The sequence below is a fragment of the Diplotaxodon limnothrissa genome, linkage group LG6, assembly GCF_057381915.1.
Source record: "Diplotaxodon limnothrissa isolate DT_005_m linkage group LG6, D_limnothrissa_male_GT1.1, whole genome shotgun sequence".
NCBI lineage: Eukaryota > Metazoa > Chordata > Actinopteri > Cichliformes > Cichlidae > Diplotaxodon > Diplotaxodon limnothrissa.
This window is the reverse complement of record NC_140601.1, coordinates 3,430,378-3,455,398: the sequence shown is the minus strand read 5'-3', so window position 1 is coordinate 3,455,398 and position 25,021 is coordinate 3,430,378. Positions and strand designations below refer to the sequence as shown.

At 43.9% G+C, this 25,021-nt stretch overlaps 1 protein-coding gene across 1 annotated transcript in view; it reads left to right on the top strand.

The window, feature by feature from the left end:
- vegfc (vascular endothelial growth factor c) overlaps window positions 1–25,021 on the top strand; it is a 105,339-nt gene that overhangs the window by 33,540 nt on the left and 46,778 nt on the right. The window lies entirely within an intron of this gene.

Below are 25,021 nucleotides of genomic sequence, written 5' to 3'. Positions count from 1 at the left end.
TATCCCGTATTGTAGTTTGTCGCTGCATTTTTGGTTTTTTACTTTAAACCTGCTTTCATAATGAAGAAATAAAGCCTGGTGAATCCAATTTTAACTGGTTCATTATTTGGTGGCATTTCTGTGTTAACATCAGGTACATCTTAACCTGCTTCTATGTTCTATGTTTGTGTATTGTCAAGGGGTAACTAGGCAGGAGGCACTCAATCGAAAGGTTTACTGAGGACAGAGTGAAGATAAACCAATAATTCAAACACAATAATAATATAGAAAAAGTCCTGATTCCACAGGGCCTCATGGCGACACTCCAACCTTGTTGGGATGCCTACGGTGGAATTCCCTGACTATCTGTGACACCCAGGAGTGTTCTTTTGGACCATAACCTTCCCAGTCAACCACATATTGGAAGCCTCTCCCATAGTGTCTGGGATTCGTGTTACAGGGAAGGCTGGCTGGCTGTCATTGAACTGGGCTCGTGGGGGGCCTAGACATAACAGAGTGGTTTTTACTGAGAGGCATGGAAAAATGTATGAATCGTCAAGTTACAAGGCAGTTTCAGGTGAGCAGACACTGGGTTGGTCATGGATTTAATTTCAAAAGATCCAACGAAGTTGAGAGATCATTTCTTTGACTCAGTATGCAATGAAACATTTTTTGGTAGAAAACCAATTTCTGACCTGGAGGATATGAAGGTGCGACTGTGGTGAAGGTGGTGCTGCATGGAAGGGACAGAGAGCTCACCTTTTGTAGTGGGGAATAGTGGAAGATGATGCCCAAGTGATGATTCAAATGGGGACCGTCCAGTAGCCGAAGTGACACAGCAAAAGCTGGCTTCCAGCTCCTGATTTACTCACTCAGTTTGACACTTACTCTGAGGATGAAAGACTGACCTGGCTGCAATTGCTGAACAGTGTTGTTTCTATACCTGCGAGGTGAACCAGGGCCAACAGTCAAAGATTATGTCCAAGGGGATGTCGTATAGCCAGAGTACATGATCAGTGAGCAAGTGGGCAGTGTTTCTTTCACTTAACAAACATCTCTAAACTGCGACATATGGTCTCGTCAGCTGAACTGGAAAAACTCATTCATGCATTTGTGTCATCGCGTTTAGATTACTGTAATTCCCTGTTTACCAGCTTGGATAAATCATCTCTCTCTCTCTCCTCCAGGCAATACAAAACGCAGCAGCCAGACTACTAACTCGTTCTAGCAAGCGTTGTTTTATCATACAGAGCATTAAACGGCCCCAGATTATTTATCCAAGCTTCTTACAAAATACACTGCTGCTCGTCGTCCCCGCTCACAGACTCAGAGTCTGTTGGTTGTTCCCCGAACACGACTGAAGACAAAAGGGGATAGAACCTTTCAGTCTGTTGCACCAAGGCTGTGGAACAGTCTACCACCAGTTACGTTTGGTTGACTCTGTGGATTCTTTTAAAAAGCAGTTAAAAACTTTTCTATTCAAACAAGCCTTTTGTTGATCTACGTATTTTATATTCTTCACATTATTTAACTTATATTTGACCTTTTACATTGTGCATAATGTCTATTGATTGTACTTTTTATTTTAATCTTTGTGTACAGCGCTTTGTGACTGCCTGTCTGTGAAAAGCACTTAATAAATAAACTTTACTTACTTATTTACAGTCTTGAAAGTAGAAAGAAGATTTGGAAGAGCAATAAAATGAGCAGCCTTCAAAAAGCAATCAGTTATGTAAGTACAACAGTATTAGGGTTGTTGAAAATGGAGGAACGCCGGTAACAAAGTCCAGGATAATGATGAGAGGTAAAATAATTTCTTTCTCATCACACAAAAAGAAAGAAGAAAACAAAAATATTCAGCAATTAGAAAAAAACACCAAATCACTAGAAGAAGCCTACGCGTGCGACCAAGATCAGGAAACATTGAACAAAATACGCAAGACAAAACTAGAATTAAATGAAACTATTAATAAAAAAAACACAATTCCTTATACAAAGACTTCGCTTGCAGAATTTTGAACACAGTAACAAATCAGGTCGATTTCTAGCTAACCAGTTAAAAATAAAGAAAGAAAAAACAACTATATGTGCTGCTAAAGATTTATCGGGGAACACAATATATAACCCTGGAAGAATAAACAACATTTTTAGGGATTTCTATGAAACTTTATACTCACCACAAATAAACCCATCTAAAAATGAAATTGATCTGTTTCTTGACAACGTAACTCTTCCAAAATTACTAGAGAGTCAAGCAATGGAACTGGATTCGCCACTGATGCCAAGTGAACTCCAGGAAGCCCTGATAAGTATGCCCAATAATAAGGCTCCAGGTCCAGACGGCTTCCCTGCAGAATTCTACAAAGAATTCTGGACAATTTTGGCACCAGTATTCCACGGCATGTTGCAGGAAATCGAGGAAAATGGCAGACTACCACCAAATATGAATTCTGCCAACATTAGTCTCCTGCTAAAACCAGGCAAAGACCCTTTATTTCCCTCAAGCTATCGTCCAATTTCTCTTTTAAATGTAGACCTTAAAATAATCTGCAAAGCTCTCTCAAAGAGATTAGAGAAAATAACCCCCCTCTTAATTCATCCTGACCAAACTGGTTTCATAAAAGGTCGGCACTCCTCAACAAACACTCGTAGATTACTTAATTTAATAGACTACTCATACAATAAAAACATCGAAACCATAATATTATATCTAGATGCAGAAAAAGCATTTGACAGAGTTAACTGGAAATTTTTGTTCGCAACTTTACACAAATTTGGTTTTGGAAACTCTTTCATAAACTGGATAAGAATATTATACAATTCCCCAACAGCTCGTATCAGAACAAATGACCAGACATCCTCCAGCTTGTCTCCTGAGGGGCACCAGACAGGGATGCCCACTCTCCCCTTCACTTTTTGCAATTTTTATCGAACCTCTAGCAGCAGCATTTAGACAGGCTACAACAATTAAGGGCATAAAATGTAAGAACATAGAACATAAAATTAGTCTCTATGCGGATGATGTGTTGCTTTTTCTGCAAAACACACAAACCAACCTCTCTGAGGTAATTACTCTAATAAACTGGTTTTCAAGAGTTTCAGATTATTCAATTAACTGGCCAAAATCTACAGTTCTCCCCATTAACTGCTCCTTCCATAATTCTTCCTCTGCCCCACTGCAATCCGGAAATATTAAATATTTAGGTATTAATGTTTCTCCTAAGCTTTCAGACTTAACTAAATTAAACCACATCCCACTTCTAAAGAAAGTAGAAGGCGATCTGACTAGATGGAAATCTTTACCCATATCACTCATGGAAAGGGTCGCCACTATAAAAATGATGATCTTGCCAAAAATAAATTACTTATTTTTGATTATCCCTAACAAACCATCACAAGATTGGTTCAGATCTCTGGATTCATATATTTCCAAATTCCTTTGGAAAGATAAACCCCCGCGTATCAGCTTAAAAACGCTACAAAGAACCAAGGATAGAGGAGGATTAGATCTGCTTAATTTTCACCAATACTTCTAAGCCAACAGGCTTCAGTTCATCTCAGAATGGTTAAAACATACCTTCTTAGATGAGCCCTGGCTAGATGTTGAACAGGCACTATGCAAGGATCTAGAGATTTCAGACCTACCATTTATTAGCTCAAACATCAAAAGACATGAATGCTTTAAAAGTATCAACATCAGCTTTTCTCTGACAGCATGGTGGGAGTTTCTAAAAATAACGGAGTCTTCATTAATCCCATGCAAACGTACACCTATCTGGAATAACCCTGACATATTACAAAACAATAATATGATTAATTTCCATACATAGAGTGCACTATACAGGTCATTGGATGTTCAAGATGGGCTTTACATCTTCCAACAACTGCTCACACTGTCAAGGCAATACACCAGACAATTACATTCACGCTCTTTGGTTCTGTCCACCAGTGCAGAAGTTTTGGCGCGAGATATGTGAAGACTTATCAAAGTGTCTGAAATGTAACATTCCAACTTCCCCCTTAGTGTGTCACTTCAGAAAATAATATAGCCCATATGGTTTTCACTGCCCTATGCATAGCCAAGAAAACTGTCCTCATGAACTGGAAAAATAAAAACAATCTTAATTCTAGCCAATATAGAAACCTTCTATTAGATTACATTAGTCTTGATACAGCCTCTACCACCACATCAGATCAATTGCTCTGGGCTCCTTTGATCAGCTCCATCACCTAGTGGGGGTGGGGGGTCATAGTTTGGTCCCGCCTTCATTGTTGTGATTGGTGTGGGGGTAGGGACAGGCTTAGGGCGTCGGGGGGTTCCCCGGAGGCATCTTCCTTGGGGGGCTCAACCCGGGGTAGCGGTCATGTCCGGTTGGGGGCTCTGTTGGCTCTCGGGTGACTGTTTCCTTGTGGCTGCGTGCAGCGGGGCTAGGGGAGGGTCTGTGCTGACGGACGTGGGTTACTGACCTGGTAGCCTGGCTGCCCCTGGGTGGGTCCGGGATGGGCGTGAGGTTCTGGGGGCGCTCCGTCTCTGGGCTGGGGCCCTGGCCGGGCCTCGGGGCCTTGGGTCCTGGTTGGTGTGTTGCCGGGGTTGTGGGCGGGTGGGTGCATGGGAGCCCATCCCTGGCGCAGGGTGCCGCCGGTGCGTCGAGCCACCTGGGGGGCTCTTCAACTAGTGGGGGAGATTGTCACATCTTGCAGGAGCTTTCGTCTCCTCAGGAACTCTCTGCAGGAGGGGGAGATACAGGAGAGGTGGAGGAAGATCTCAGCCTGGGCGTCTATTGTCTCATGTAGTCTGGAAGATGAGTGGATGGTGGGGTGGGTGCAGTTTTCTCTGTGGTGGGGTTGGGTGGACTGTCCCGGGCTCTGTGGGGCCGGGGGGGCGCTGCTACACTGGGCCCCGGTGTGGATGGGCCTGGGCCCCCTTTCCCTGGCGGGTCGCGGAGTATGGGAGTGCCTACTGGGGTCAGCGGGGGAGCTGGCCTCAGGGAGGGGTCACCTGCCCCTCCCTTCCTTCCCTCCCCATCTCCAGCTGCCTCCCTCTTCCCGCTCCACCACAACCACCCACATATGCAGGGCCTTGGAGTAGGGGTATGTCACCAGGGTGCAGAGGAGGCTACCCCCCCCTCTGTCCCCTTCTGGCTGCCTCTGCCTCAATTTTATCCCACAACTTAGACATTCACATTACTCACACTCTCATTACACATACATATAGGATCTTGGGGGTGGGCACGATACACGGAGTCCAAATTACCATCAGGGTGTACACCTCACCCCTGGCGTCGTTGCCCACCTCTCAATTTTGAATACACGTAGACATTGAGGGCTAGCAGGAGGGACTATGCGCTTACCTGCTGCTCTCTGGCAGGTAGCTCCATGTCCTCCTGGGTTTTAAATGCACCTTAGAACACACATGCATCAACACTACAATGAGCGGGTGGAGGGAGGTTTGGAGTCTTCTCTCACCCCCGTTCTCTGCGGCCTGCTGGAGCGGGGGGGCTAGGAGGAGTTGGCCGTCTGACTGCGGTCTGGAGTGTGGGGCCTCCCTGCTGCTACGGGGTCGGGGCGGCCTGCCTCTCCCCACCGCAGGGAAAAGGGTAACACCACCTGGGTCTGGGTGCAGTTCCCCCCTCCAGGGGCAAGGGTACCTAGACCCGGTTCGTAGAGTACGCTTGGGGAGTGTGATCGTGTGTACAGCGTCTCTTTATGTCTGTCTCCACGTTGGTTGAGTGTGGAGTAAGTGCATATGAGAGCATGAGGGTGGGAATGGATGTTTGTGTCTGTGTGTGCCTGTATGTCTGTGTCTATATGTCAGGTTGGGTATCAGACGCCACCTCTCTGGGGACATTTCAGGCCCTCCAAGGTTTGGAGGCCTATCTCCACCCACCACCACTTCCCCTGCCGGTGGCGGACTCCCTCAGACATCGGTGCGTTGGTGGTTCTTTGTGTCTGGGGGTGGGTGTCCGGGTACACACCGGCTCATTCCTTGGCGGCCGCTTATCGGGGCCTGGAGCCTGGGGCTCGCTCGGGCCACTTCGGAGGTGGGGTGCCCCCGGCCTCTCGGCCTGGGGCTCGGTCACTCAGGCACAGCTGGCTGCCGGCGGAGCTCACGGGCGCGTCACTGCAACTCCCCCTGGCTTCTGCTCGGTGGCTGCTGAGCGGCTGCCCCTCTGTTGGTCTTCCTTGGTCTCTTGTGTTCTGGGGGCCTCTGGATGTCTGGAGTTTTGATCTCCTCCATAACTGCTTCATGCCCTGGAGGACGGGGCTGTGGCTCCCCACACTCCCTAGCAGATCTTTACATGGAGAAACCTTTGGAATGCAAGCATGCTGATCCACACAGGTACTGTATGAACACAGGTGTACGCACGGGTATTCACAGACGCGGACTACAGCTTTCTTGGCTGCTGCCTCAAAGCACATTGTGCACTTTCTATCTTGCGTGCTGCACAATATCGTTTATTATTTAGTATCTACTGATATCTACTGCTAGCTAGTTTATTGTGATGGTGCTGTTTTTTTTTTTTTTATTATGTTGCTCTTTGTTGTTTGCTTTCTCTTCTGTTTTTTTTCTCCATACAGGTGACCCAGGTGTGTTGTTTGTTTTGTTTTGTTTTGTTTTTGTTTTTTTTCTTTCTTCCCCCCCTTCTCACCGTCCGCTTGGCATCTTTCTTGGCCTTAAGACAACAGTTCTGATGGCTAAAGATCCAAACGGGACACAAAAAAAAAATAAAAATAAAAATAAAAAAGCAATCAGTTATGTAAGTACAACAGTATTAGGGTTGTTGAAAATGGAGGAACGCCGGTAACAAAGTCCAGGATAATGTATGACCACAGGCAATCATGCATGAGAAAGGGTCTTAACAGCCCTGCAGGAAGAGAGCTGGAGGATTTATTTCTGCACACACAGAGGCAGAAATATATTCTTGGACATGTTTAGCAAGAAATGGCCTCCAAATAGATGTTGCAGAAAAAAGATGGTGCGGTTTTTCTCAGGGTGACATGTAAATTTTACGTTTGTGTTAGCTCAGATTAGTGATCAGTCTGCCAAGTGAACAAACCAGTGATACAGGAGGATGGCAACATTGTCAGGAGTTGTCAAAGGTGTCGAATTTCCGGGACAGGACTTTGTGCTTGACATGACGGGAACTGGGTCTATAGGTTAAGATAAGGTTGAATCTGGTAAAAAATAGAGCTCACCTGATTCAATGGTAATGTGACTTTACTGAAATCACCAATGAAACAGCGCTAAAAGTTTGCAAAACCAAACCGTTTCCTGTTCAAGAGAACTAGCCACACAATCACTGCTTGCACCTTCACGGCATCTACTTTTAACTGGCATTTTTCAACAATGAAGCCCAAGGAATGACACTGATTCGACATGAATTTCACATTTCTCACCTTTTACATACAGGCGGCTCTCCAGAAGCTGCTGAAGGCAGACATCACATTCATGTTCTGTAACTGACTTAGAAAAAAATCAGAACGTTATTATGGTACACAAAGAAGTGATTGATGAAGTCACACAGGACATCACTGACTAGGGTCTGAAAGACAACTGGTATTGTCCCAAACGGCAATACCAGTTACTTAAATGGATTGATGACACCTGAGACTCCAACTGGAGATACCGTTTGTGTTCCATCAATGTTCAGGTTATGTGTGCTGAGCCAAGGGTGTCTGAGAACCAGGGCAGTGTTGCCTGCCTCAGTGTTGGGTGATTGCCAGACAGAGAGAGAGAGAAACAGGTTGAGTTTTACGGGTTATTTGTGGGAGCCACGTGCCATTTATTGCAGAAATTTGTAATCCTTTGGGAAGTGTGATCAGGGGAATGACTGAATCATTACCCAGAGTCTGATCAATAAAAGTCTGTTCGGTGTCTGAGTCAACTAATGCTTCAAGTGAGTGGGTCTGAGAGTTGACAGTTAGCTTTGTTTATTTTACCCACCAATATCCCTACAGTTACTGACAGGCTCTGCTTTTTTGGTGGCACAGGTCAGGCATCAATGAAATGTTACAGAATTCCTCTGACTCATTTCTTGTACGGCCAAGCTTTTGCAGGGCAACCCCTTCAGTTCCAGAAATGGCTCGGCCGATGATCCATGGCAGTTGCAGTGTCTTCTCCTATGCTCCCATATATGGTCATCCATTCTGATACATTTACACAGAAAGTAAGGCATCAAGTGAGTCATTAAGATCCTTTGTAGCTAATTTGCCTTTTACCACACTCCTCGACTCCTTGATCAGGGTTCAATCCCTTGTCAGAAATTTTATACTCTGCGATGAAGTGCTCAAAAAAGAGTTTTCGATTAGACTTGAGGACAGCTTGAGCCCATCTCAGGGCTTGTAAATGGTAAATAAACTGGTTCTTATATAGTGCATTTATACTCTGCCTGAGCTCTCAAAACACTTGCAGGCAATAGCTCAACCATGCAGGCAATTTTACACAGCCTGAGGAAAAAGTTCTACTGCGTTCCCGAAAAGCTAAAAAACACTGTGTGAGATATCCACCACTATTTTCTAGCTCGCCAGAAAAAGTGGCTTCTGTGGAAGCTCCAAATGCAGTACCTGTGTGGAACTCAAAGATGGAGTAGGGTTAACATTTGGTTCAAAATTTGGAGGTTTCATCATATCTTTTAATTTGGCAAGCTTTTGAACAATTGTGCCCTGCTCTCCAGAGCATTTTCATGTTTTCTGAGCTAAGCTTTGTGAATTGAGAGGATCCTACAAACTAACTCTGATTCCATGTTGCTCTTCCTCTCTGGAATACCTTTTTATTCACTGCAAACCGTTTTACTCTCCGCGCTAGTTTGCTTCATTCATCTTGGCCGCTGTTTACATCCCGCCAGATGCGGATGTGCAGGCAGCTCAGTGCGCACTCGCGGAGCAGATACTGCACATGGAGCGGACATTCCCGGACTCTCTCATTATTGCTCTTGGGGACTTTAACAAAGCCAATCTGAGCCATGAGCTTCCCAAATACAAGCAGTATATTAAATGCCCGACCAGAGAGGAGAGGACATTAGACCACTGTTACAGCACGATCAGCGGGGCCTATCGTGCAGTGCCCCGCGCTTCACTCGGACTTTCTGACCACGTCATGATCCACCTAATCCCCGCGTACAGACAGAGGCTGAAGCTCTCCAAACCTGTTGTGAGGACCAAAAAACTGTGGAGCAACGAGGCTGAGGAGGAGCTTCGCACGTGTTTGGAGTCTACAGACTGGGACACAATGAAGGCTGCTTCTAAAAGCTTGGACGAGTTTACGGACACCGTCACCTCCTATATCCACTTCTGTGAGGACAGCATTGTGCCATCACGCACCAGGGTGAGTTATAACAATGACAAACCCTGGTTTACTCCTAAACTCAAAAAGCTGTGGCTGGAAAAGAGAAAGGCGTTCAGAAGCGGAGACAGGGACTGCTACAGAGAGGCCAAGTACAGGTTAACTAAAGAAGTGGACATTGCTAAACAGCAGCACTCTGAGAAGATGCAGCAGCAGATCTCAGAGAATGACTCTGCCTCTGTGTGGAAAAGTTTTAGGAATATCACCAACTACAAGCCTAAAACCCCCCACTCCACTGATGACTTGCTCTTGGCCAACACCCTTAACGACTTTTACTGCCGTTTTGACGAGCCATCAGGCAGCCTTCACACCTCCAACGGCCCCAACAATAGAGACACTTTGGACACTCATTCCCCCACCTCTCCCCCCTCCATAGAGCCATCACCATCATCAAACACTTCACCTACAACATCCCCCTCCTCACCCCACACAAAAGAGGATTTCACACCACCTCCTCCCACCACAACTCTTCATATTCATGAAGCAGATGTGAGGAAGCAGTTTAAGAGTCTGAATGCTCGAAAAGCTCCCGGCCCAGGCGGTGTGTCTCCTGCCACCCTCAGACACTGTGCAAACGAGCTGGCCCCAGTGTTTTCTGGCATTTTCAACTCCTCACTGCAGGCATGTCATGTGCCTGCCTGCTTCAAGTCCTCTACCATAATCCCTGTCCCCAAGAAACCAAGGATCACTGGACTAAATGACTACAGACCCGTGGCTCTGACATCTGTGGTCATGAAGTCATTTGAGTGCCTGGTTCTCTCCTATCTCAAGACCCTCACGGCCCCCCTCCTGGACCCCCTGCAGTTTGCATACAGAGCCAACAGGTCTGTAGATGACGCCATCAACATGGCCCTACACTTCATCCTGCAGCATCTGGACTCCCCAGGAACCTACGCCAGGATCCTGTTTGTGGACTTCAGCTCTGCCTTCAACACCATCCTTCCAGACCATCTCCGAGGCAAGCTTTCCCAGATGAATGTGCCTGATCCCATCTGCCGGTGGATCACTGACTTCCTGACCGACAGGAAACAGCATGTGAGGCTGGGAAAGAATGTCTCGGACTCCCGGACCATCAGCACCGGCTCCCCTCAGAGCTGTGTTCTTTCTCCTCTGCTCTTCTCCCTGTACACCAAATGCTGCACCTCCACCCACCAGTCTGTCAAGCTAATCAAGTTTGCAGATGACACCACCGTTATTTGACTCATCTCGGATGGGGATGAGTCTGCCTACAGGAGGGAGGTTGAACGTCTGGTGTCCTGGTGCAGCCACAACAACCTGGTGCTGAATGCCCAGAAGACAGTGGAGATTATTGTGGACTTCAGGAAACACACAGCTCCACTTCCCCCCATCATCCTGACTGACACCCCCATCACCTCTGTGGACTCATTCCGCTTCCTGGGTACCACCATCACCCAGGACCTGAAGTGGGAGCCCACCATCACCTCCGTCATTAAGAAAGCCCAGCAGAGGATGTACTTCCTGAGGCAGCTGAAGAAATTCAACCTGCCAACACGGACGATGATGCAATTCTACACTGCAATCATTGAGTCCATCCTCACCTCCTCCATCACCGTGTGGTACGCTGGAGCCACTATCAGGGACAAACAGACTGCAGCGTGTTGTGCGCTCTGCTGAGAAGGTGATTGGCTGCAGACTTCCATCTCTGCAGGACCTGTACACCTCCAGGACACTGGGGCGTGCAGCTCGGATCTCAGCTGACCCTTCTCACCCTGGACACAGTCTGTTTGACCTGCTCCCCTCAGGCAGGAGGCTCCGGTCCATTCGCACCAGAACCTCTCGCCATAAGAACAGTTTCTTCCCCTCTGCTGTTGGACACATGAACAATAACCGTATGACTGTTCCCACCACTAACACATGACCCTACGCTGTGTTCACTGCATCATTCCATGTTTGGCACTGATCACCACCTGCACTCATGTATATATCATGTATATATCTATCTATCTACGTAGCACTTTTAATTCTTATTCTTATTTTTATTTTCATGTCTATTTAAGCGTAATTTATGACAGTATGTTTGCACTGAAGCACCGCAGCAATTTCCTAATGTTGTAAACCTGCTCAACATTTGGCAATAAAACCCTTTCTGATTCTGATTCAGATTCTGATGTTAATTGCTGATTTGTTCTATCAACGGACCACTAGGTCAACAGGACTCAATTGCAGAATGTTTATTTACAAGGTGAAGGTAAAGCACAATCCAAAACACAAGAACAATATCAGGGATGGTCCTGATTCCACAGGGCAAGGTTCTCCAAGGGTCCAGTCTCTCCACAGAATCTCTCTCACAAAAACAGATCCACTCACCACTCTCACTAACAGTTTTTGCCACAGGAATCTGTGCACAGGTAGACAGGGGTATTTATTCTAGAGAAAAAGACGACCAGAGTGATCACAGATGACAGAACGGGGGCCTCACTAACTGTTAGTTCTCCAATGATTCTCCAAAGATGGTGGAATCCCTTAAGTAGTGGCAGCCAGGCAAGGTTATCAGGAACAGGTGTGTGATCACTCCAAGCTGTGTGTAGATCGAGGGGGGGGGGGGACCTGGTATGAGTCCCTCCACTGTCTCTTCTTGCCATTTTACTCCAAAGGTGGCAAATGTCAAACTCCAACAGTCTCCTCAGTTCTCCTCAAATGTTCTTGTCACATGCACAGTGAAGGTGCAGCTTGTTGGAAACACAGTGCCATTCATCCAGTCAGGCAGGATGGTGGGTTTGCCCTTCTTCTCTGATGCTGTTTGTCCACACTGCTGCTGCTTGCTGGGTCTCTTTGCTCAGGACTTTGCTGCTGTCTCTTTATCTGCCATGTTATTGCTCTTTGGAGCTGCATTCCTTGTCTTCAGGGAGGAGTGAGAGCTCGCTTGTGAGGTTGAGGGACACATGGAGCTGTAAATAATAAACTTGGCCTGAACGTTTCCAGTGATGTTAAACTATAACTTTCTTCCGACCGCTGCATGTGGAAAATTGATTCAGGTCTGCTTTTCATCTGAAAGTGACAAACTAAGACATCACCGCTCTCACAATCGGAGGCAATTACTTTTACACAGTGCACAAAGACACTGTGACGTCAGACACATTCACAATTTTTTCATCTATCACTTCACCTCATATGTCATTGTACTGAATTTGAGCAACCCTAAGCTTAATGCAGATTACTTTTAACAACTGACACAGACGTACACAAACAACACAAATAGGCCTATAACTTTCCCCAGCCTGCGTGAATCCGCACGGCCGTTGAGCTCCTGGACTCGCGTGTACCCGCGCAGTCACTGAGCTGCACCTGCCTGCGTGAAACCGCACAGCATAGGCGTTGCTCTCTTTTGTTTATAAGCCTGCGATTAACCGCACGGCTCAGGTCCGCGTGAACCCGCGCAGCTACAGCGCTCTTCTTTGAACAGTACTTACTTGGTGCTGTTCTTGCATTAATCTCGAATCCCGTCAATCACCATCCAGCGAGGAGAAAAAACAGACAGCTAATCCACCGGCCCGATGACAAATTCTCATGTCTCGGGACTTTACTACAGGAACTTCTATACGTCTTGGCTGACGTCTTTCGGCATGTCTCCTTTTCCCCTCGGTGAATGTCAATTCTAGGGATCCGGCTTTGAAGGACCAATTAATGTTGGGTCTGTCTAGCACAGGCCCACCGCTGGAACGAGACAATTTAAAAACGCAGCAAAAGCATTGAACACCAAGTAGGCAAAGTTCTTCGTGTTACTCGTGCATGAGGGAGACCTGCCTGGAGCCAAGTGTCGTTCCACCACTTGACCTCCGTCAGACTCTCAGCCAGGTTCCCCATAGCGCTCCTTTTATTGTGGTTACATGAATATGCATAGGGTCATTAACATATAACATCTTACATAGGTATACATGTGAACAATACTAGTGTGTGTGTGTGTGTGTGTGTGTGTGTGTGTGTGTGTGTGTGTGTGTGTGTGTGTGTGGTCAGAGTGTGACCCCATAAAGACTTCCCTAAACCTGCTGGTCTGGAAGTCCAGCAGTTCATCTAAAGAAAAGGCACTTAGACTAAAACAGATATAGCTACGTTTATCCTACCATAAAACAATAAGAGAAGGTACGACCTCTCCCATGCTCCCAGAGTGCTCTCTAATGCACACAAAGTTTGCAGACTATCAAGGATCAAACCTCTACCAATCTACAACTAATTATAAAACTCTAAGCATGTATAAGTAGATATTTATAAGCATAAATGACAATCAACAATACAAAACCTAACAGGCCTCTCACTAAAACACATTTGTTCCCATTTCTTTAATTGAATCTAGGAAAAATGCAAAACATAACACAGCTTGATAGGCATAAAATAGTCATATTCAAAGCGCTGTTACCCCAAACCTTGCCAGCATGGTATAAGGTGTGAATTTAAAAATAGTGAGGAAATTGAAAAAAATGCAAAAACGTGGTAGGCCTAAAAAATATCTAAAGTAGATGAATAGTATCTGAAAGTCATGGTCTTAGTAAAAAGGAAAAATTCCAGCAAAAACCTTACATAGGAACGGAGAAATCTGGGAATCTGAAACCGAGAATCTCATATTTACAGGAAAACAACAGGGAGAAGAAACTGAGGTATGCCAAAGAAGAACTGGACTTAAAATCAGTGGCAGCAGGTTGTATGGAGTAATGACTGAAAAATATTCCAGCCACTCACTTGTGGTTTAGGGCTGCATTTCAGCCAGCAGTGTTGGGGATCTTGTCAAAATTGAGTATTGTCATATTTGGATCCACTTCCATCTGGAAAGTGTGTGATTTGTTTCTTTTGTTCTTTTGTAACGTGACAGTGATCCCAAACATACTGCCAATACATTAAAAGCATATTGATGGACCTTAACGTTATTTAAGCAGTGCAGGATCATCCTGACAGGGATCGAAACCAAAAGTCAGCCAACATCCAAAGAAGAGCTTTCAAATGTCCCTCAAAAAGACTGGAGAACTGTTTTCATTGCATATGCCAGGAGCGCGTAGGAAACAAGCTTTCATAGCCAGCTGTTGCATCTCTCTCTCTATCTCTTGTGCGTAGCAGACAAATGTTTTCTATTCTGCATTTCCCCATCGAGGGCACTAAACCTGTGGATCTCATTTCTTCCATCTTCTTAGAATGACATCCAGAGTGGCTTGGGTCAGCATAAGATATTTTCTCAGATTAACCTGTTCTTATTGATTATTATAGAAATCGATTATGCATTGATTATGGTAGGGTAGGTGGAAGATGTCAACCAGCCTTTTGGGACATTTACAAAGTGACTTGCTTAATTATTCAGTACCACTGTTAAATTCCGGAAGTTCCAGTTCAGAGGAAGGTCGCGCGCTGGACGGATCAATCGGTGGCCGCGTTACAGGACGCACTCGATGACGCAGACTGGGGCATGTTCAGAAACAGCTCCGATGATGATGTCAACGTGTTTACGGAAGCGGTTGTGGGATTCATCGGGAAACTAGCGGATGATACCGTGGAGACAAAGACTATCACAACGTTTCCCAACCAGAAGCCGTGGGTGGATAAAACCATCCGCGACGCTCTGAGATCCCGCACCGCTGCCTACAACACGGGACTCACGACGGGGGACATGGACCCGTACAAAGCCGCGTCATATAACGTGCGGAGGGCGGTGAAAGAGGCGAAGCAGCGCTACGGGAGGAAACTAGAGTCACAACTCCAACAGCGTGACTCTAGGAGCCTGTGGCGGGGACTAAGGACAATAACGGACTATAAAGCACCAACAACCGGTATGACGAACGCGGCCGTGACTCTGGCAGACGAGCTGAACACTTTCTATGCTCGCTTCGAGGCTGCAGCTAAGGTCTCCAACAATGCTAGTGTTAGCGGCGCTAACGGCTGCAGACAGGAAGATACTGCCAGCACCGGAAACGTGCTCGTCATCTCCGAGCATGAAGTAAGGAGAGCCTTCAAGAGAGTGAACACCAGGAAAGCAGCAGGACCAGACGGCATCCCAGGTCGTATCCTAAGAGACTGCGCATACCAGCTAGCTCCTGTGTTCACTGAGATATTCAACATCTCTTTATCTCAGTCGGTGATCCCCACATGCTTCAAAGAGTCCATCATTGTTCCTGTCCCGAAGAAACCCCACCCTGCTTCTCTCAATGACTATCGCCCTGTAGCCCTCAGCTCAGTAGTGATGAAGTGCTTTGAACGCCTGGTCAGAGACTTCATCATTTCTTCACTACCAGACACACTGGACCCACTACAGTTCGCTTACCGTCCAAATCGTTCCACAGACGATGCCATCTCTCATCTCCTCCACACATCACTCACTCACTTGGACACTAGAAGGGGGAATTATGTTAAAATGCTCTTCATAGACTACAGCTCTGCATTTAACGCCATAATTCCCTCCACACTCACCACCAAGCTGGAGCATCTGGGACTCAGCTCATCTATGTGTCAGTGGATCTCCAACAGGCAGTAAGGATGGGCGGACATGTCTCAGCCTCCACCACTCTCAGCACTGGAGCCCCCCAGGGGTGTGTCCTGAGCCCCCTGCTGTACCCTTTGTACACATATGACTGTGTGGCCACTACCAGCTCCACCACCATCATCAAGTTTGCTGATGACACCGTCGTGGTGGGCCTGATCTCTGATAACAACGAGATGGCCTACCTGAAGGAGATTAGGAATCTGGAGAACTGGTGCCAGAGGAACAACCTCCTTCTAAACGTCAGTAAGACAAAGGAGCTGATAGTGGACTTCAGCACTAAGCAGGAGAGGAACTACCAGACCCCCGTCATCAACGAGTGCCCAGTGGAGAGAGTGGACAGCTTCAAATACCTCGGAGTTCACATCACGCAGGACCTGTCATGGTCCTGTCACATCAACACCGTGGTGAAAAAGGCCCGTCAGCGTCTCTACCACCTCAGACGCTTGAGAGACTTCCAACTGCCCTCCAAGGTGCTCAGGAACTTTTACTCCTGCACCATAGAGAGCATCCTGACGGGAAACATCTTAACCTGGTTCGGGAACAGCACCATGCAGGACAGACGAGCTCTACAGAGGGTTGTGCGGTCAGCTGAGCGCACCATCCGCTCCGAGCTCCCTGACCTGCACTCGATCTACAGCAGGCGGTGCTGGACCAAGGCCAGGAAGATCGTGAAGGACCTCAGCCATCCCAACAACAGACTGTTCTCTCTGTTGAGGTCAGGAAAGCGATTCCGCTCCCTGAAGACCAACACAGAGAGACTGAGGAGGAGCTTCTTCCCGCAGGCGATACGGTCTCTCAATCACACCACCACACAGTCCTGACCCACACATATAGTTCTTACACACACACTGGACTTTCTGGACATTGTTTTCACTTCATTACTTAAATCACGCTGCTGTTATTGTGTATATGCTGCTGTTATTGTGTATATATTTATTTATATTTCTTCATACATTCTTATATAGTTCTATATTGTGTATTTTGTTGTACAGTTTTTTTATTTTCAACTTTAATTTATATATTTTATCTTATTCTTCCCAGTTAAATTTACCCTTCATTCTAATTTGTGTTGTACAGTTATTTCATTTTTAACCTTAATTTATATTTTATTCCTTCCTAGTTAAATTTACCCTTTTTAATCTTTCATATTTATTTCCTATCTTATTCATAGCCTTTTCCTTTTTTGTTTTCTTTAGGTCACGAGCAGTTGTCCAAGCATTTCACTACATATCGTACTGTGTATGACTGTGTACGTGACAAATAAAATTTGAATTTGAAATTTGAAATTTGAATTTGAATTTGAATTTGAATTTGAATTTGAAATTAAAAGACACTCAGGACCAGATATGGGCAGCAACGGGTTACTGAGTTTTAGTCTGTAAAAAGTGACAAAACATTAGTGTCTGCTGTACACTCTGCGTGGGAATAAAACTTGTTTCCAAAGTGAAAAATTAAACTTCAAATCTGAGCGAGCACCCTGCACGCTGCCACGGGAATGTGACGTTCACAGAGAAACCCCCGGATCCCCCACTGACATGACCGCAAAGGGCAAACCTCCACCCACTGGCCCCACTCCTGCTAAACAGGTGACAATAGATTTAAGAGTGACAGGACTCAGTGCCGCTGAGTCTTTGATTTTATTTATTTTTTTGCTGTGTTTTACTTGCATCTATTTGAAAGAGTGAGTGTAAACAAAAAAACATTATTTTATTTTATATGCTGGAATATGCAGAACATAGGTTTAAATGTTAAACACATTTCTTCAAGTCAGAGACTGTTGCATATGAATTATTTTCTGCTTGATGCAATGTGCATAAAGTTAAAAGATTCAAATTAACATTTTTTTTTTAAAGAGGCTTTTTCATTTGATTCAGTTTTATATACTCAAATATGCAGAAAAAATAGAACTGGGTTGAAAGGTCTATTACTTTATTACCTATTCAGGTTTTGTATCATGCTTTTTAAAACTAACTAAGTAACTAGTTACTTTTGAAAATAAGAAATCAGTAATTAGTAACTAATTACTATTTTCAAGTAACTTGACTGACACTGCTCAGAACACAGACAGCTGTGACAGATAACAATGATGTTTCGCATGGAGAATGCACACAAGGAGCCGAGGCATGCAAGCAGTCGTTCGAGGCTGATGTCTCATATAACATGATAATGTTTCATTTGGAGTAAAGTAAATGTTACTGCTTGCTGCTGATCCAGGCCAGTGTTTCAAAAATGTGGAAGTTGTACAGATTAGATTATGTTGTCTTTAAACATTTCCTGAAGAGGCAGATCATGCAGTATGTAGTTCTCTAGCAGCTCGACAAGGAGCAGAGTGCAAAACATTAGAACACCATGAGGACATGCACAGCTAAGTACATGATGAGACTGTACAGGGTGGGCCATTTATATGGATACACCGTAATAACATGGGAATGGTTGGTGATATTAAAGTCCTGTTTGTGGCACATTAGTATATGTGAGTGGCAAACTCCTCAAGATGGGTGGTGACCATGGTGGCCATTTAGAAGTCGGCCATCTTGGATACAACTTTTGTTTTTTCAATAGGAAGAGGGCCATGTGACACATCACACTTATTGGTAATGTCACAAGAAAAACAATGGTACTTATGGTATTTATCATTCGAACTGATGTATTCAATCAACTTATTTAGGACTTCTGTTGTTCCTCCGTTGGGACTGAATTAATCACAACAAAAATTGGACTTTTGTATGATACTTAAATGTCCATTGATTAATTGCACTTTGCAAACTGAAAAAAGCATAGCATAAATATGTTTCTGATGTTGTAATTTTGAGGCGTTCCTTCCTTCAGATTCTAAGATTCTGAAAAGTCAAGAAGAGTTTTATATTTAAAAAATGTGCCAGAATTGCAAAAGTTTACCTGAACTTGTTTCTCCTTAACCATAGCAAAGTGGGTGCAGTGGGTTTGTATGCAGACATGGAAGGGCAAAAAACCCCAAATAAAACAGAGGGCTTGCAGCTGATCAAAAGTCACACAGTTTGTGTTAAAGCAGAGGCACCAAGTGGTTCATTGGATTTTCACTTACCTTGAAACAAAGAGTATATTCCCTCACCTTCTAATTGTCACATAGCTGTTTTTATGGACTCAGTTATGAATTGTAGGATGGCTTATTGTTTTAAGTTTTAAGTTTTAAGTCAGCTGTGTTATTCATTTCCTATTCATTACTGCTTGAATGAACGGGGGGTAGCATTCTGAGTCAGATGAACTGTTTTAGTGGATTCACTCAGCACAGGAAGTTAACTATTTAAGTTAACTATGTTAACTAAGTTAACTATGCCACAGAAGAATGTGAATGTAACTGTTGCTCACTGTATTTGGGTGTATATTGTATGCCATTTTTTCATGCAACTTTTCATTAGTTTATTTTAAGCCCAGATGAATGAATAGTTGTCATAAATATGAAAGTAAATTGCTTCTCTGTTATCACTGCAAGTATGATAAATTTCATGTTGACATAAATCATTTATTCATTCTCTTCCGCTTTTACTTATCAGGGTCTGAGAGGTGGAGTGGGGTGGAGCCTATTCCAGCTGTCATAGGTCGAGAGGGAGGGGGGTACACCCTGAACAGGTCTACACAGCAAATCCAGCATGTCCAAATTAACACTGTCGGATTTGATTTCAACACTATTAAAGTGTCTATATGGGTCCACACCAGAGAGTGTTAATTTAACTCTTTTTGGAGAGTTGGTACGTTAACTCTGATTTAGTGTTAAACACCAAATCTGTCTGGAGTTGATAATTTAACACTTGGTGTTAAGAGTTTATATATTAACTCTCAAAGAGTATTTTAGTTTAACTACGTAAGAGTTATCTTCTAATTCATTCTAAAAAGCGGGAATTTTACTGTTCTGAACTTCTAGAAATTTCTTTTGGAAATAAACATTTACTAAAAAGATGCAATGGTTTTTGAAAAACATTTATTCTGAACTGTGCACCACAATTTCAAAACATTTTCTGAAAGATGTAACAGTATACATGTTCTCACTTTTATTAGAATTTTGTTTATCAAAAGGTCTGACATGGTAAATGCAAATAACAGCATTCTCATCACTTATTTCTTCAATACAATATGCATGTCCTTCATTCATCCCTTTGTGGAACTTCAACGCACTTCTGCTCTCCCCCATATTCCATCTTCACAAGCATATCCTGTGTGGAGATTGAATAAAAATTAGTTGACACTAATTAACGGCACAAATAATCCAGTAAACAATTGCAGCACAGTAAAAGAAAAAAAAAGGAATCCTCTTTGAGCCATTACTTGTGTAAAGTATTTTCCCAAAAGACAAGGACACAGGCAACAGGTAATACTGAACTAAATGTAAAACCTCAACCTTTTTCATTTTTACCTAAACCGTGTGCACAAAACTCTGGAGGGATCTATGCTAACTTAGAACCCAGTCAGGACGTCTGCTACTGCTGTTTGCTCGTTTTTTGTTTTTTTTTATGGGCGATCGTTTTCAGGCTTCAAGTAGCACCATTATACCAACATTTCACATTCTAGACATTGTTTTAGGTGTATTTGACCAAACGTTTGACTGAAAATTCACATGCAAGCTTTTTTCAAGGCTGTGGTATTTGCCCGCAAACAATACCTTTCAGCTAGCTAAAACAGAATATTATGCTATCAGCGAGCAACGTGGCTAATGCCTTTCACACAGCTTTGTCTCAACTCCAAAGAGCCACAGAAGTAAAGGCTAATAACAATTGAAACAATCTTTGAAAAAATGACTTACCAAGCATGGCAAACAACTCAAATATGTAGAGCAAAATGTTCTGAAACGGCTTCACTTCAGCTTCGATTGGAGCCGTGCTGGGGGCGGAGTCTGCGAATTTACTCTGTTGGTGTCATAGCCCCTCTAGGAGTTCAGAGTTAAGAGGTCAAGAGTTAATGTTTCCATTGTAACACCTCCAGATTTGACAGAGAAACACTCATTTTTAACACTCGATTTTAACTACTATCATTTTACACCTCAGAGTTACATTAAAAGAATGTGACTCTGCTTAGAGTAAAATTAACTCTACTTTTGCAAGAAGACTATTAACACCAAAAAATTTAACACTTTTGAATTTGCTGTGTAGCACATAGAAACAAATAACAGTTTGCACTCACATTCACATCTATGGGCAATTTAGAATCATCATTTAACCTAACCCCATTTTTTTTTTAAAATTGGGGTTAGGTTATATTGAAATAGATTTTTGGTTAAATTGATTAAACCAAAATTAATTTTATGTATATTATGGCTTTAACTATGGACATAAGGTCTGTTAATAAAGACTGATTGATGGATTGAATTGCATGTCTTTGGACTGTGGGAGAAAGCTAGAGTACCCAAAGAGAACCCACAAAAACACGAGGAAAACATGCAAACTCCACGCAGAAAGGCCACAGCCAGATGGTGGAGTCAAAGTCAGGACCTTGTTGCATTACCACTAACCATATAGAGAAACTGTGTTGTAGTTTCTGATGCATCAGATATGAGCACACATACTTTAAAACACTTAACCCTAGATTATACTCAGACATGGACACGGACACCTGGGGATTCAGTGACCGAGTAGTCGTTCCTGTTAAACGTCTTTGATATCTGCTTGAGCTCCAGCACCTGCGAGCATGTGCAGCTGATGCATGGTACTGTAAATTGGCCATGAATGAGTCTGGGCAGTCAGAAAGAAACAGGCAAGGTCTTCAGGTCCACTGGACCCGTGGCTAGTGGAAGTGTGGAAATCATAGGTCCTGTGTACCCTCATTTCTCCTTCCTCCTCTCTGGGCTTGTGTGTGTGTGTGTGTGTGTGTGTGTGTGTGTGTGTGTGAGAAAGAGAGAGAGAGAGAGAGAGAGAGAGAGAAGGAGAAAGTAAAGCATTGTGAATTGACCCAGGTGTGACCCAGCAGTGCTGTTCCCGCACAAGGTTGCAAAATTGGAGCACCCAACACTGTCTGCACACACATTCCCACACGTTTCACCCTTTGTCTTGCAGGAATGAATATTGGGGACCTGACACTATAAATATCTCATTGTGGTTCCACACCTGATCAAGATGGCAAAGCGATTCTCTGTTCAGACTGCCTTACAGTTGCTATTGGAAGAGACAGAGGGTTTTGATGGCGATGCAGAGGAAAAAGTTTAAGAATGTGAGGATTGAAGAGGACGATGAGCATCGGCCAGCTCTAAAGTTTAGCAAGCTTCAAACCTCAGGACCAGCCTGCAAGCAGCCAGCCCCAAGACCAGCAGGGAGCAGCCAGCCCCAAGACCAGTGAGCAGACTGTCAGCAGCTTGCAAATAACACCGTATGGATGGTAAAAGATGGCAAAATTGAATGGTCTTCCTGCTTACGAAATGAACCAATGTGAACCAATGTGATTCGAATAATACCAGAACCTACACGCTGGGCAGTCATGCAAAAAACATCAAGTCTTCTTTTGACCTTTGCATGCAATACCCTATCAAGAAAATCATCCTGGATTGCACCAATTTAAAGGAAGCAGAGTTTTTGGAAAGACATGGAAAGTCTTGGACAAAACCGATTTGGATGCTTACTTTGGGGTTCTTATCCTTGCTGGTGTTTTCAGGTCCAAATGGGAGACCACAGAATCCCTGCAGGATGAAGAAACTGGCAGAGATCTTTTTTGGACCAGGATGTCTCTGAAAACTTTCAAAATAATTTCCAGGACCATCCGTTTTGATGACCATGATCATAGACCAGCTTGACGGCAGAGAGACAAGCTAGCTGCCATCAGGATGGTGTGGGGCAAATGAGCGGCCGGTCTCAACTGTTTTACAACCCTGGCCCCAATGTCATCATTGATGAGCAGCTGATGCCATTTCAGGGCTGCTGCCCAGTATATACCATCTAAGCCTGCCAAGCATGGTATAAAGATTTGGGCGCCTGTGATGCAGGTTCATCTTATGCATGTAACTTGCAGGTCTACACAGGGAAACGCAATGGAGGAGCCCCTGAAAAAAATCACCTTCTGACGCTGCCGGGTGCTGGGTGGTCCTTTCCGACTCGTACCAGGGTGGCTAGGCTCTAGCAGGGTTGACTGCCCATTGCCCCTGACTCTCTGGGATTCTCGCCCTTTGGCAGTGGGAAGCCCATCGGGGCCTCCCTCCTTCTTCTGCTGGAACGGGTGTGCGGTTGTCACCAAGATGTGTGGCCTTGAGTCTTCAGTACTCTTGGAGGCTGCGGATGGTGCAGTTGTCCTGGTTCCATGTCTGTCTGCCTCTGGCTTCCGGGGGGCATTGTTGAGGCTTCCCACCCTTGTTATTAAGTACATTTGTGACAAAGACAGGCATTCTAACACAAACTCTCTCCCACTCACACTACAACAAGACTCTTGATTTATGTATCTGTGTATTTTCTAATTTCTGTGGTCCTGGTGCTCTATCTTTCTTTGCTTTCTTTTCTTACAGGACCAGTTGGCAATATATTGTGTATTTCTATTTGCACTCTATCATTTTATTGTACCCCTACCCCTCTTTTCCCCTCCTTCTCCTGCCTTAGACATCATCAGATATATATATATACATTATACTATATATAATGTAATAACTGAAATAACACAAATTCAGATTCCTTGCTTACATTGTCAGAGTCTGCAATCAAAAATACTTTTTTTGTGATTAAAGATGTATAAAAAATTCTATAATAATGCAAATGCTTTGTTAAACCTTTGAACTAAAGCTGAAATTCTGCACTTGTTTGCAGAATCTGCACATCTTTGATTGGATTAAAATCCACTGTTTTGATACAAAAGGCACAATTTAATAAAAAATGTCATTGTTCAAAAGCTGAGAGAACAAAATGTTTCCTTTACAGAAAACATTTTTTTGCTCTTTTTTGCTCTCTTGTAAAAAATTAAGAAGCCATTCCCGCTGTACAAATTGTGGCTGTGGAATTGGTATCTTAAAATTGTCCACTACGCCCTTCTCCACACATTGAGCTTTCATACTGCATAATCAGAGCAAATCTTATTTTAAAATGCCAGTATAATTTGCACTTGGCCCCTCTTTCAGCCAGTGAAAACTAACATCTTATTGCTGTTGTCTTCTCTCGGTCAAATTGCAACTTTGTGCATTGACCAGGCAAAAGATGTTATACAGATACTTCACTGTATTCACTGAATCATATTTTTTTTTTAAATTTTTTTACAACACTACAACTGGCAGTGTAGAAAAGTACTTACTGGTAACTGGGTATGCTGTACCAGAATGCTCACCAGATTGACTGTTTAGCAAAGTAAAGCTGGCTAAACTGCCTCACTCAGAATCACACAATGCCACAATGAAAGGAAGTTTAGAGGAGATTGGGGATAAGGTGATGCAAATGCAGTACCAGTCAAAGTTTGGACAGTTCTACTCATTTGTACTCTGTGATTTGATACATGATATATATGATATACTACTATATACTGAGAAAAAAGTGATCCAAACCAAAGTACTGGTAATGAATTGAAGCCAAATTTTTTTTGGTGATCTTTGTAGAAGCAGTAGAAGCACTGCTATAGGGAAATCCAAAGTGGCCAACCGCAGGTGTTACAGTCTAAATGTAATGTTCTTGATCTCTCTTGGCTGACTGAAATGTGTTTGTCTTACAGTGCCCAATGTGCTCAGCATTAATGCACTTGAAATCTGAGGTGTATGAAAAAAGAATTCAGTTAACTGTTATCTGCAACCTACTAGGATCTAGCTGTGATATTTTACACACTGAACCTTTGATGTGCAAGTTTAAGTGTGATGGAGCAGCTGAACAGACTATATTTGGGAGTGAAGGATGACACTGATTGACATTTGACTGGGTGGTAAATCCATTTGAGGGTTACCTACGCCACTGGAGCCTTGAATGTTCACTAGCTACCAAGTGATGTCTGGCAAGCAAATTATTTTATAAGTGTATGGGGCTTTAGACTTTTTCTCTTTCTTTTAATTCATTTTCAAAACACATAAACCATATGTAACACGGGCTAGTTATTCTCTAGTTATATTGTGATCCCCAAACTAGTAAAAGAAAAATAAAGCTAATAGGTTTTAGGCCTTAGACTATGTTTCCATTCCTGAATAGTTGTTTAGAGAAGGCCCTTATCTTCTCAGTGAGTATAGACCATTACCATAGTAGCTATTTCACATTGTAATGTACCATTGTATTGACTTTTTTGAGATACTCTCTTTGACAAAT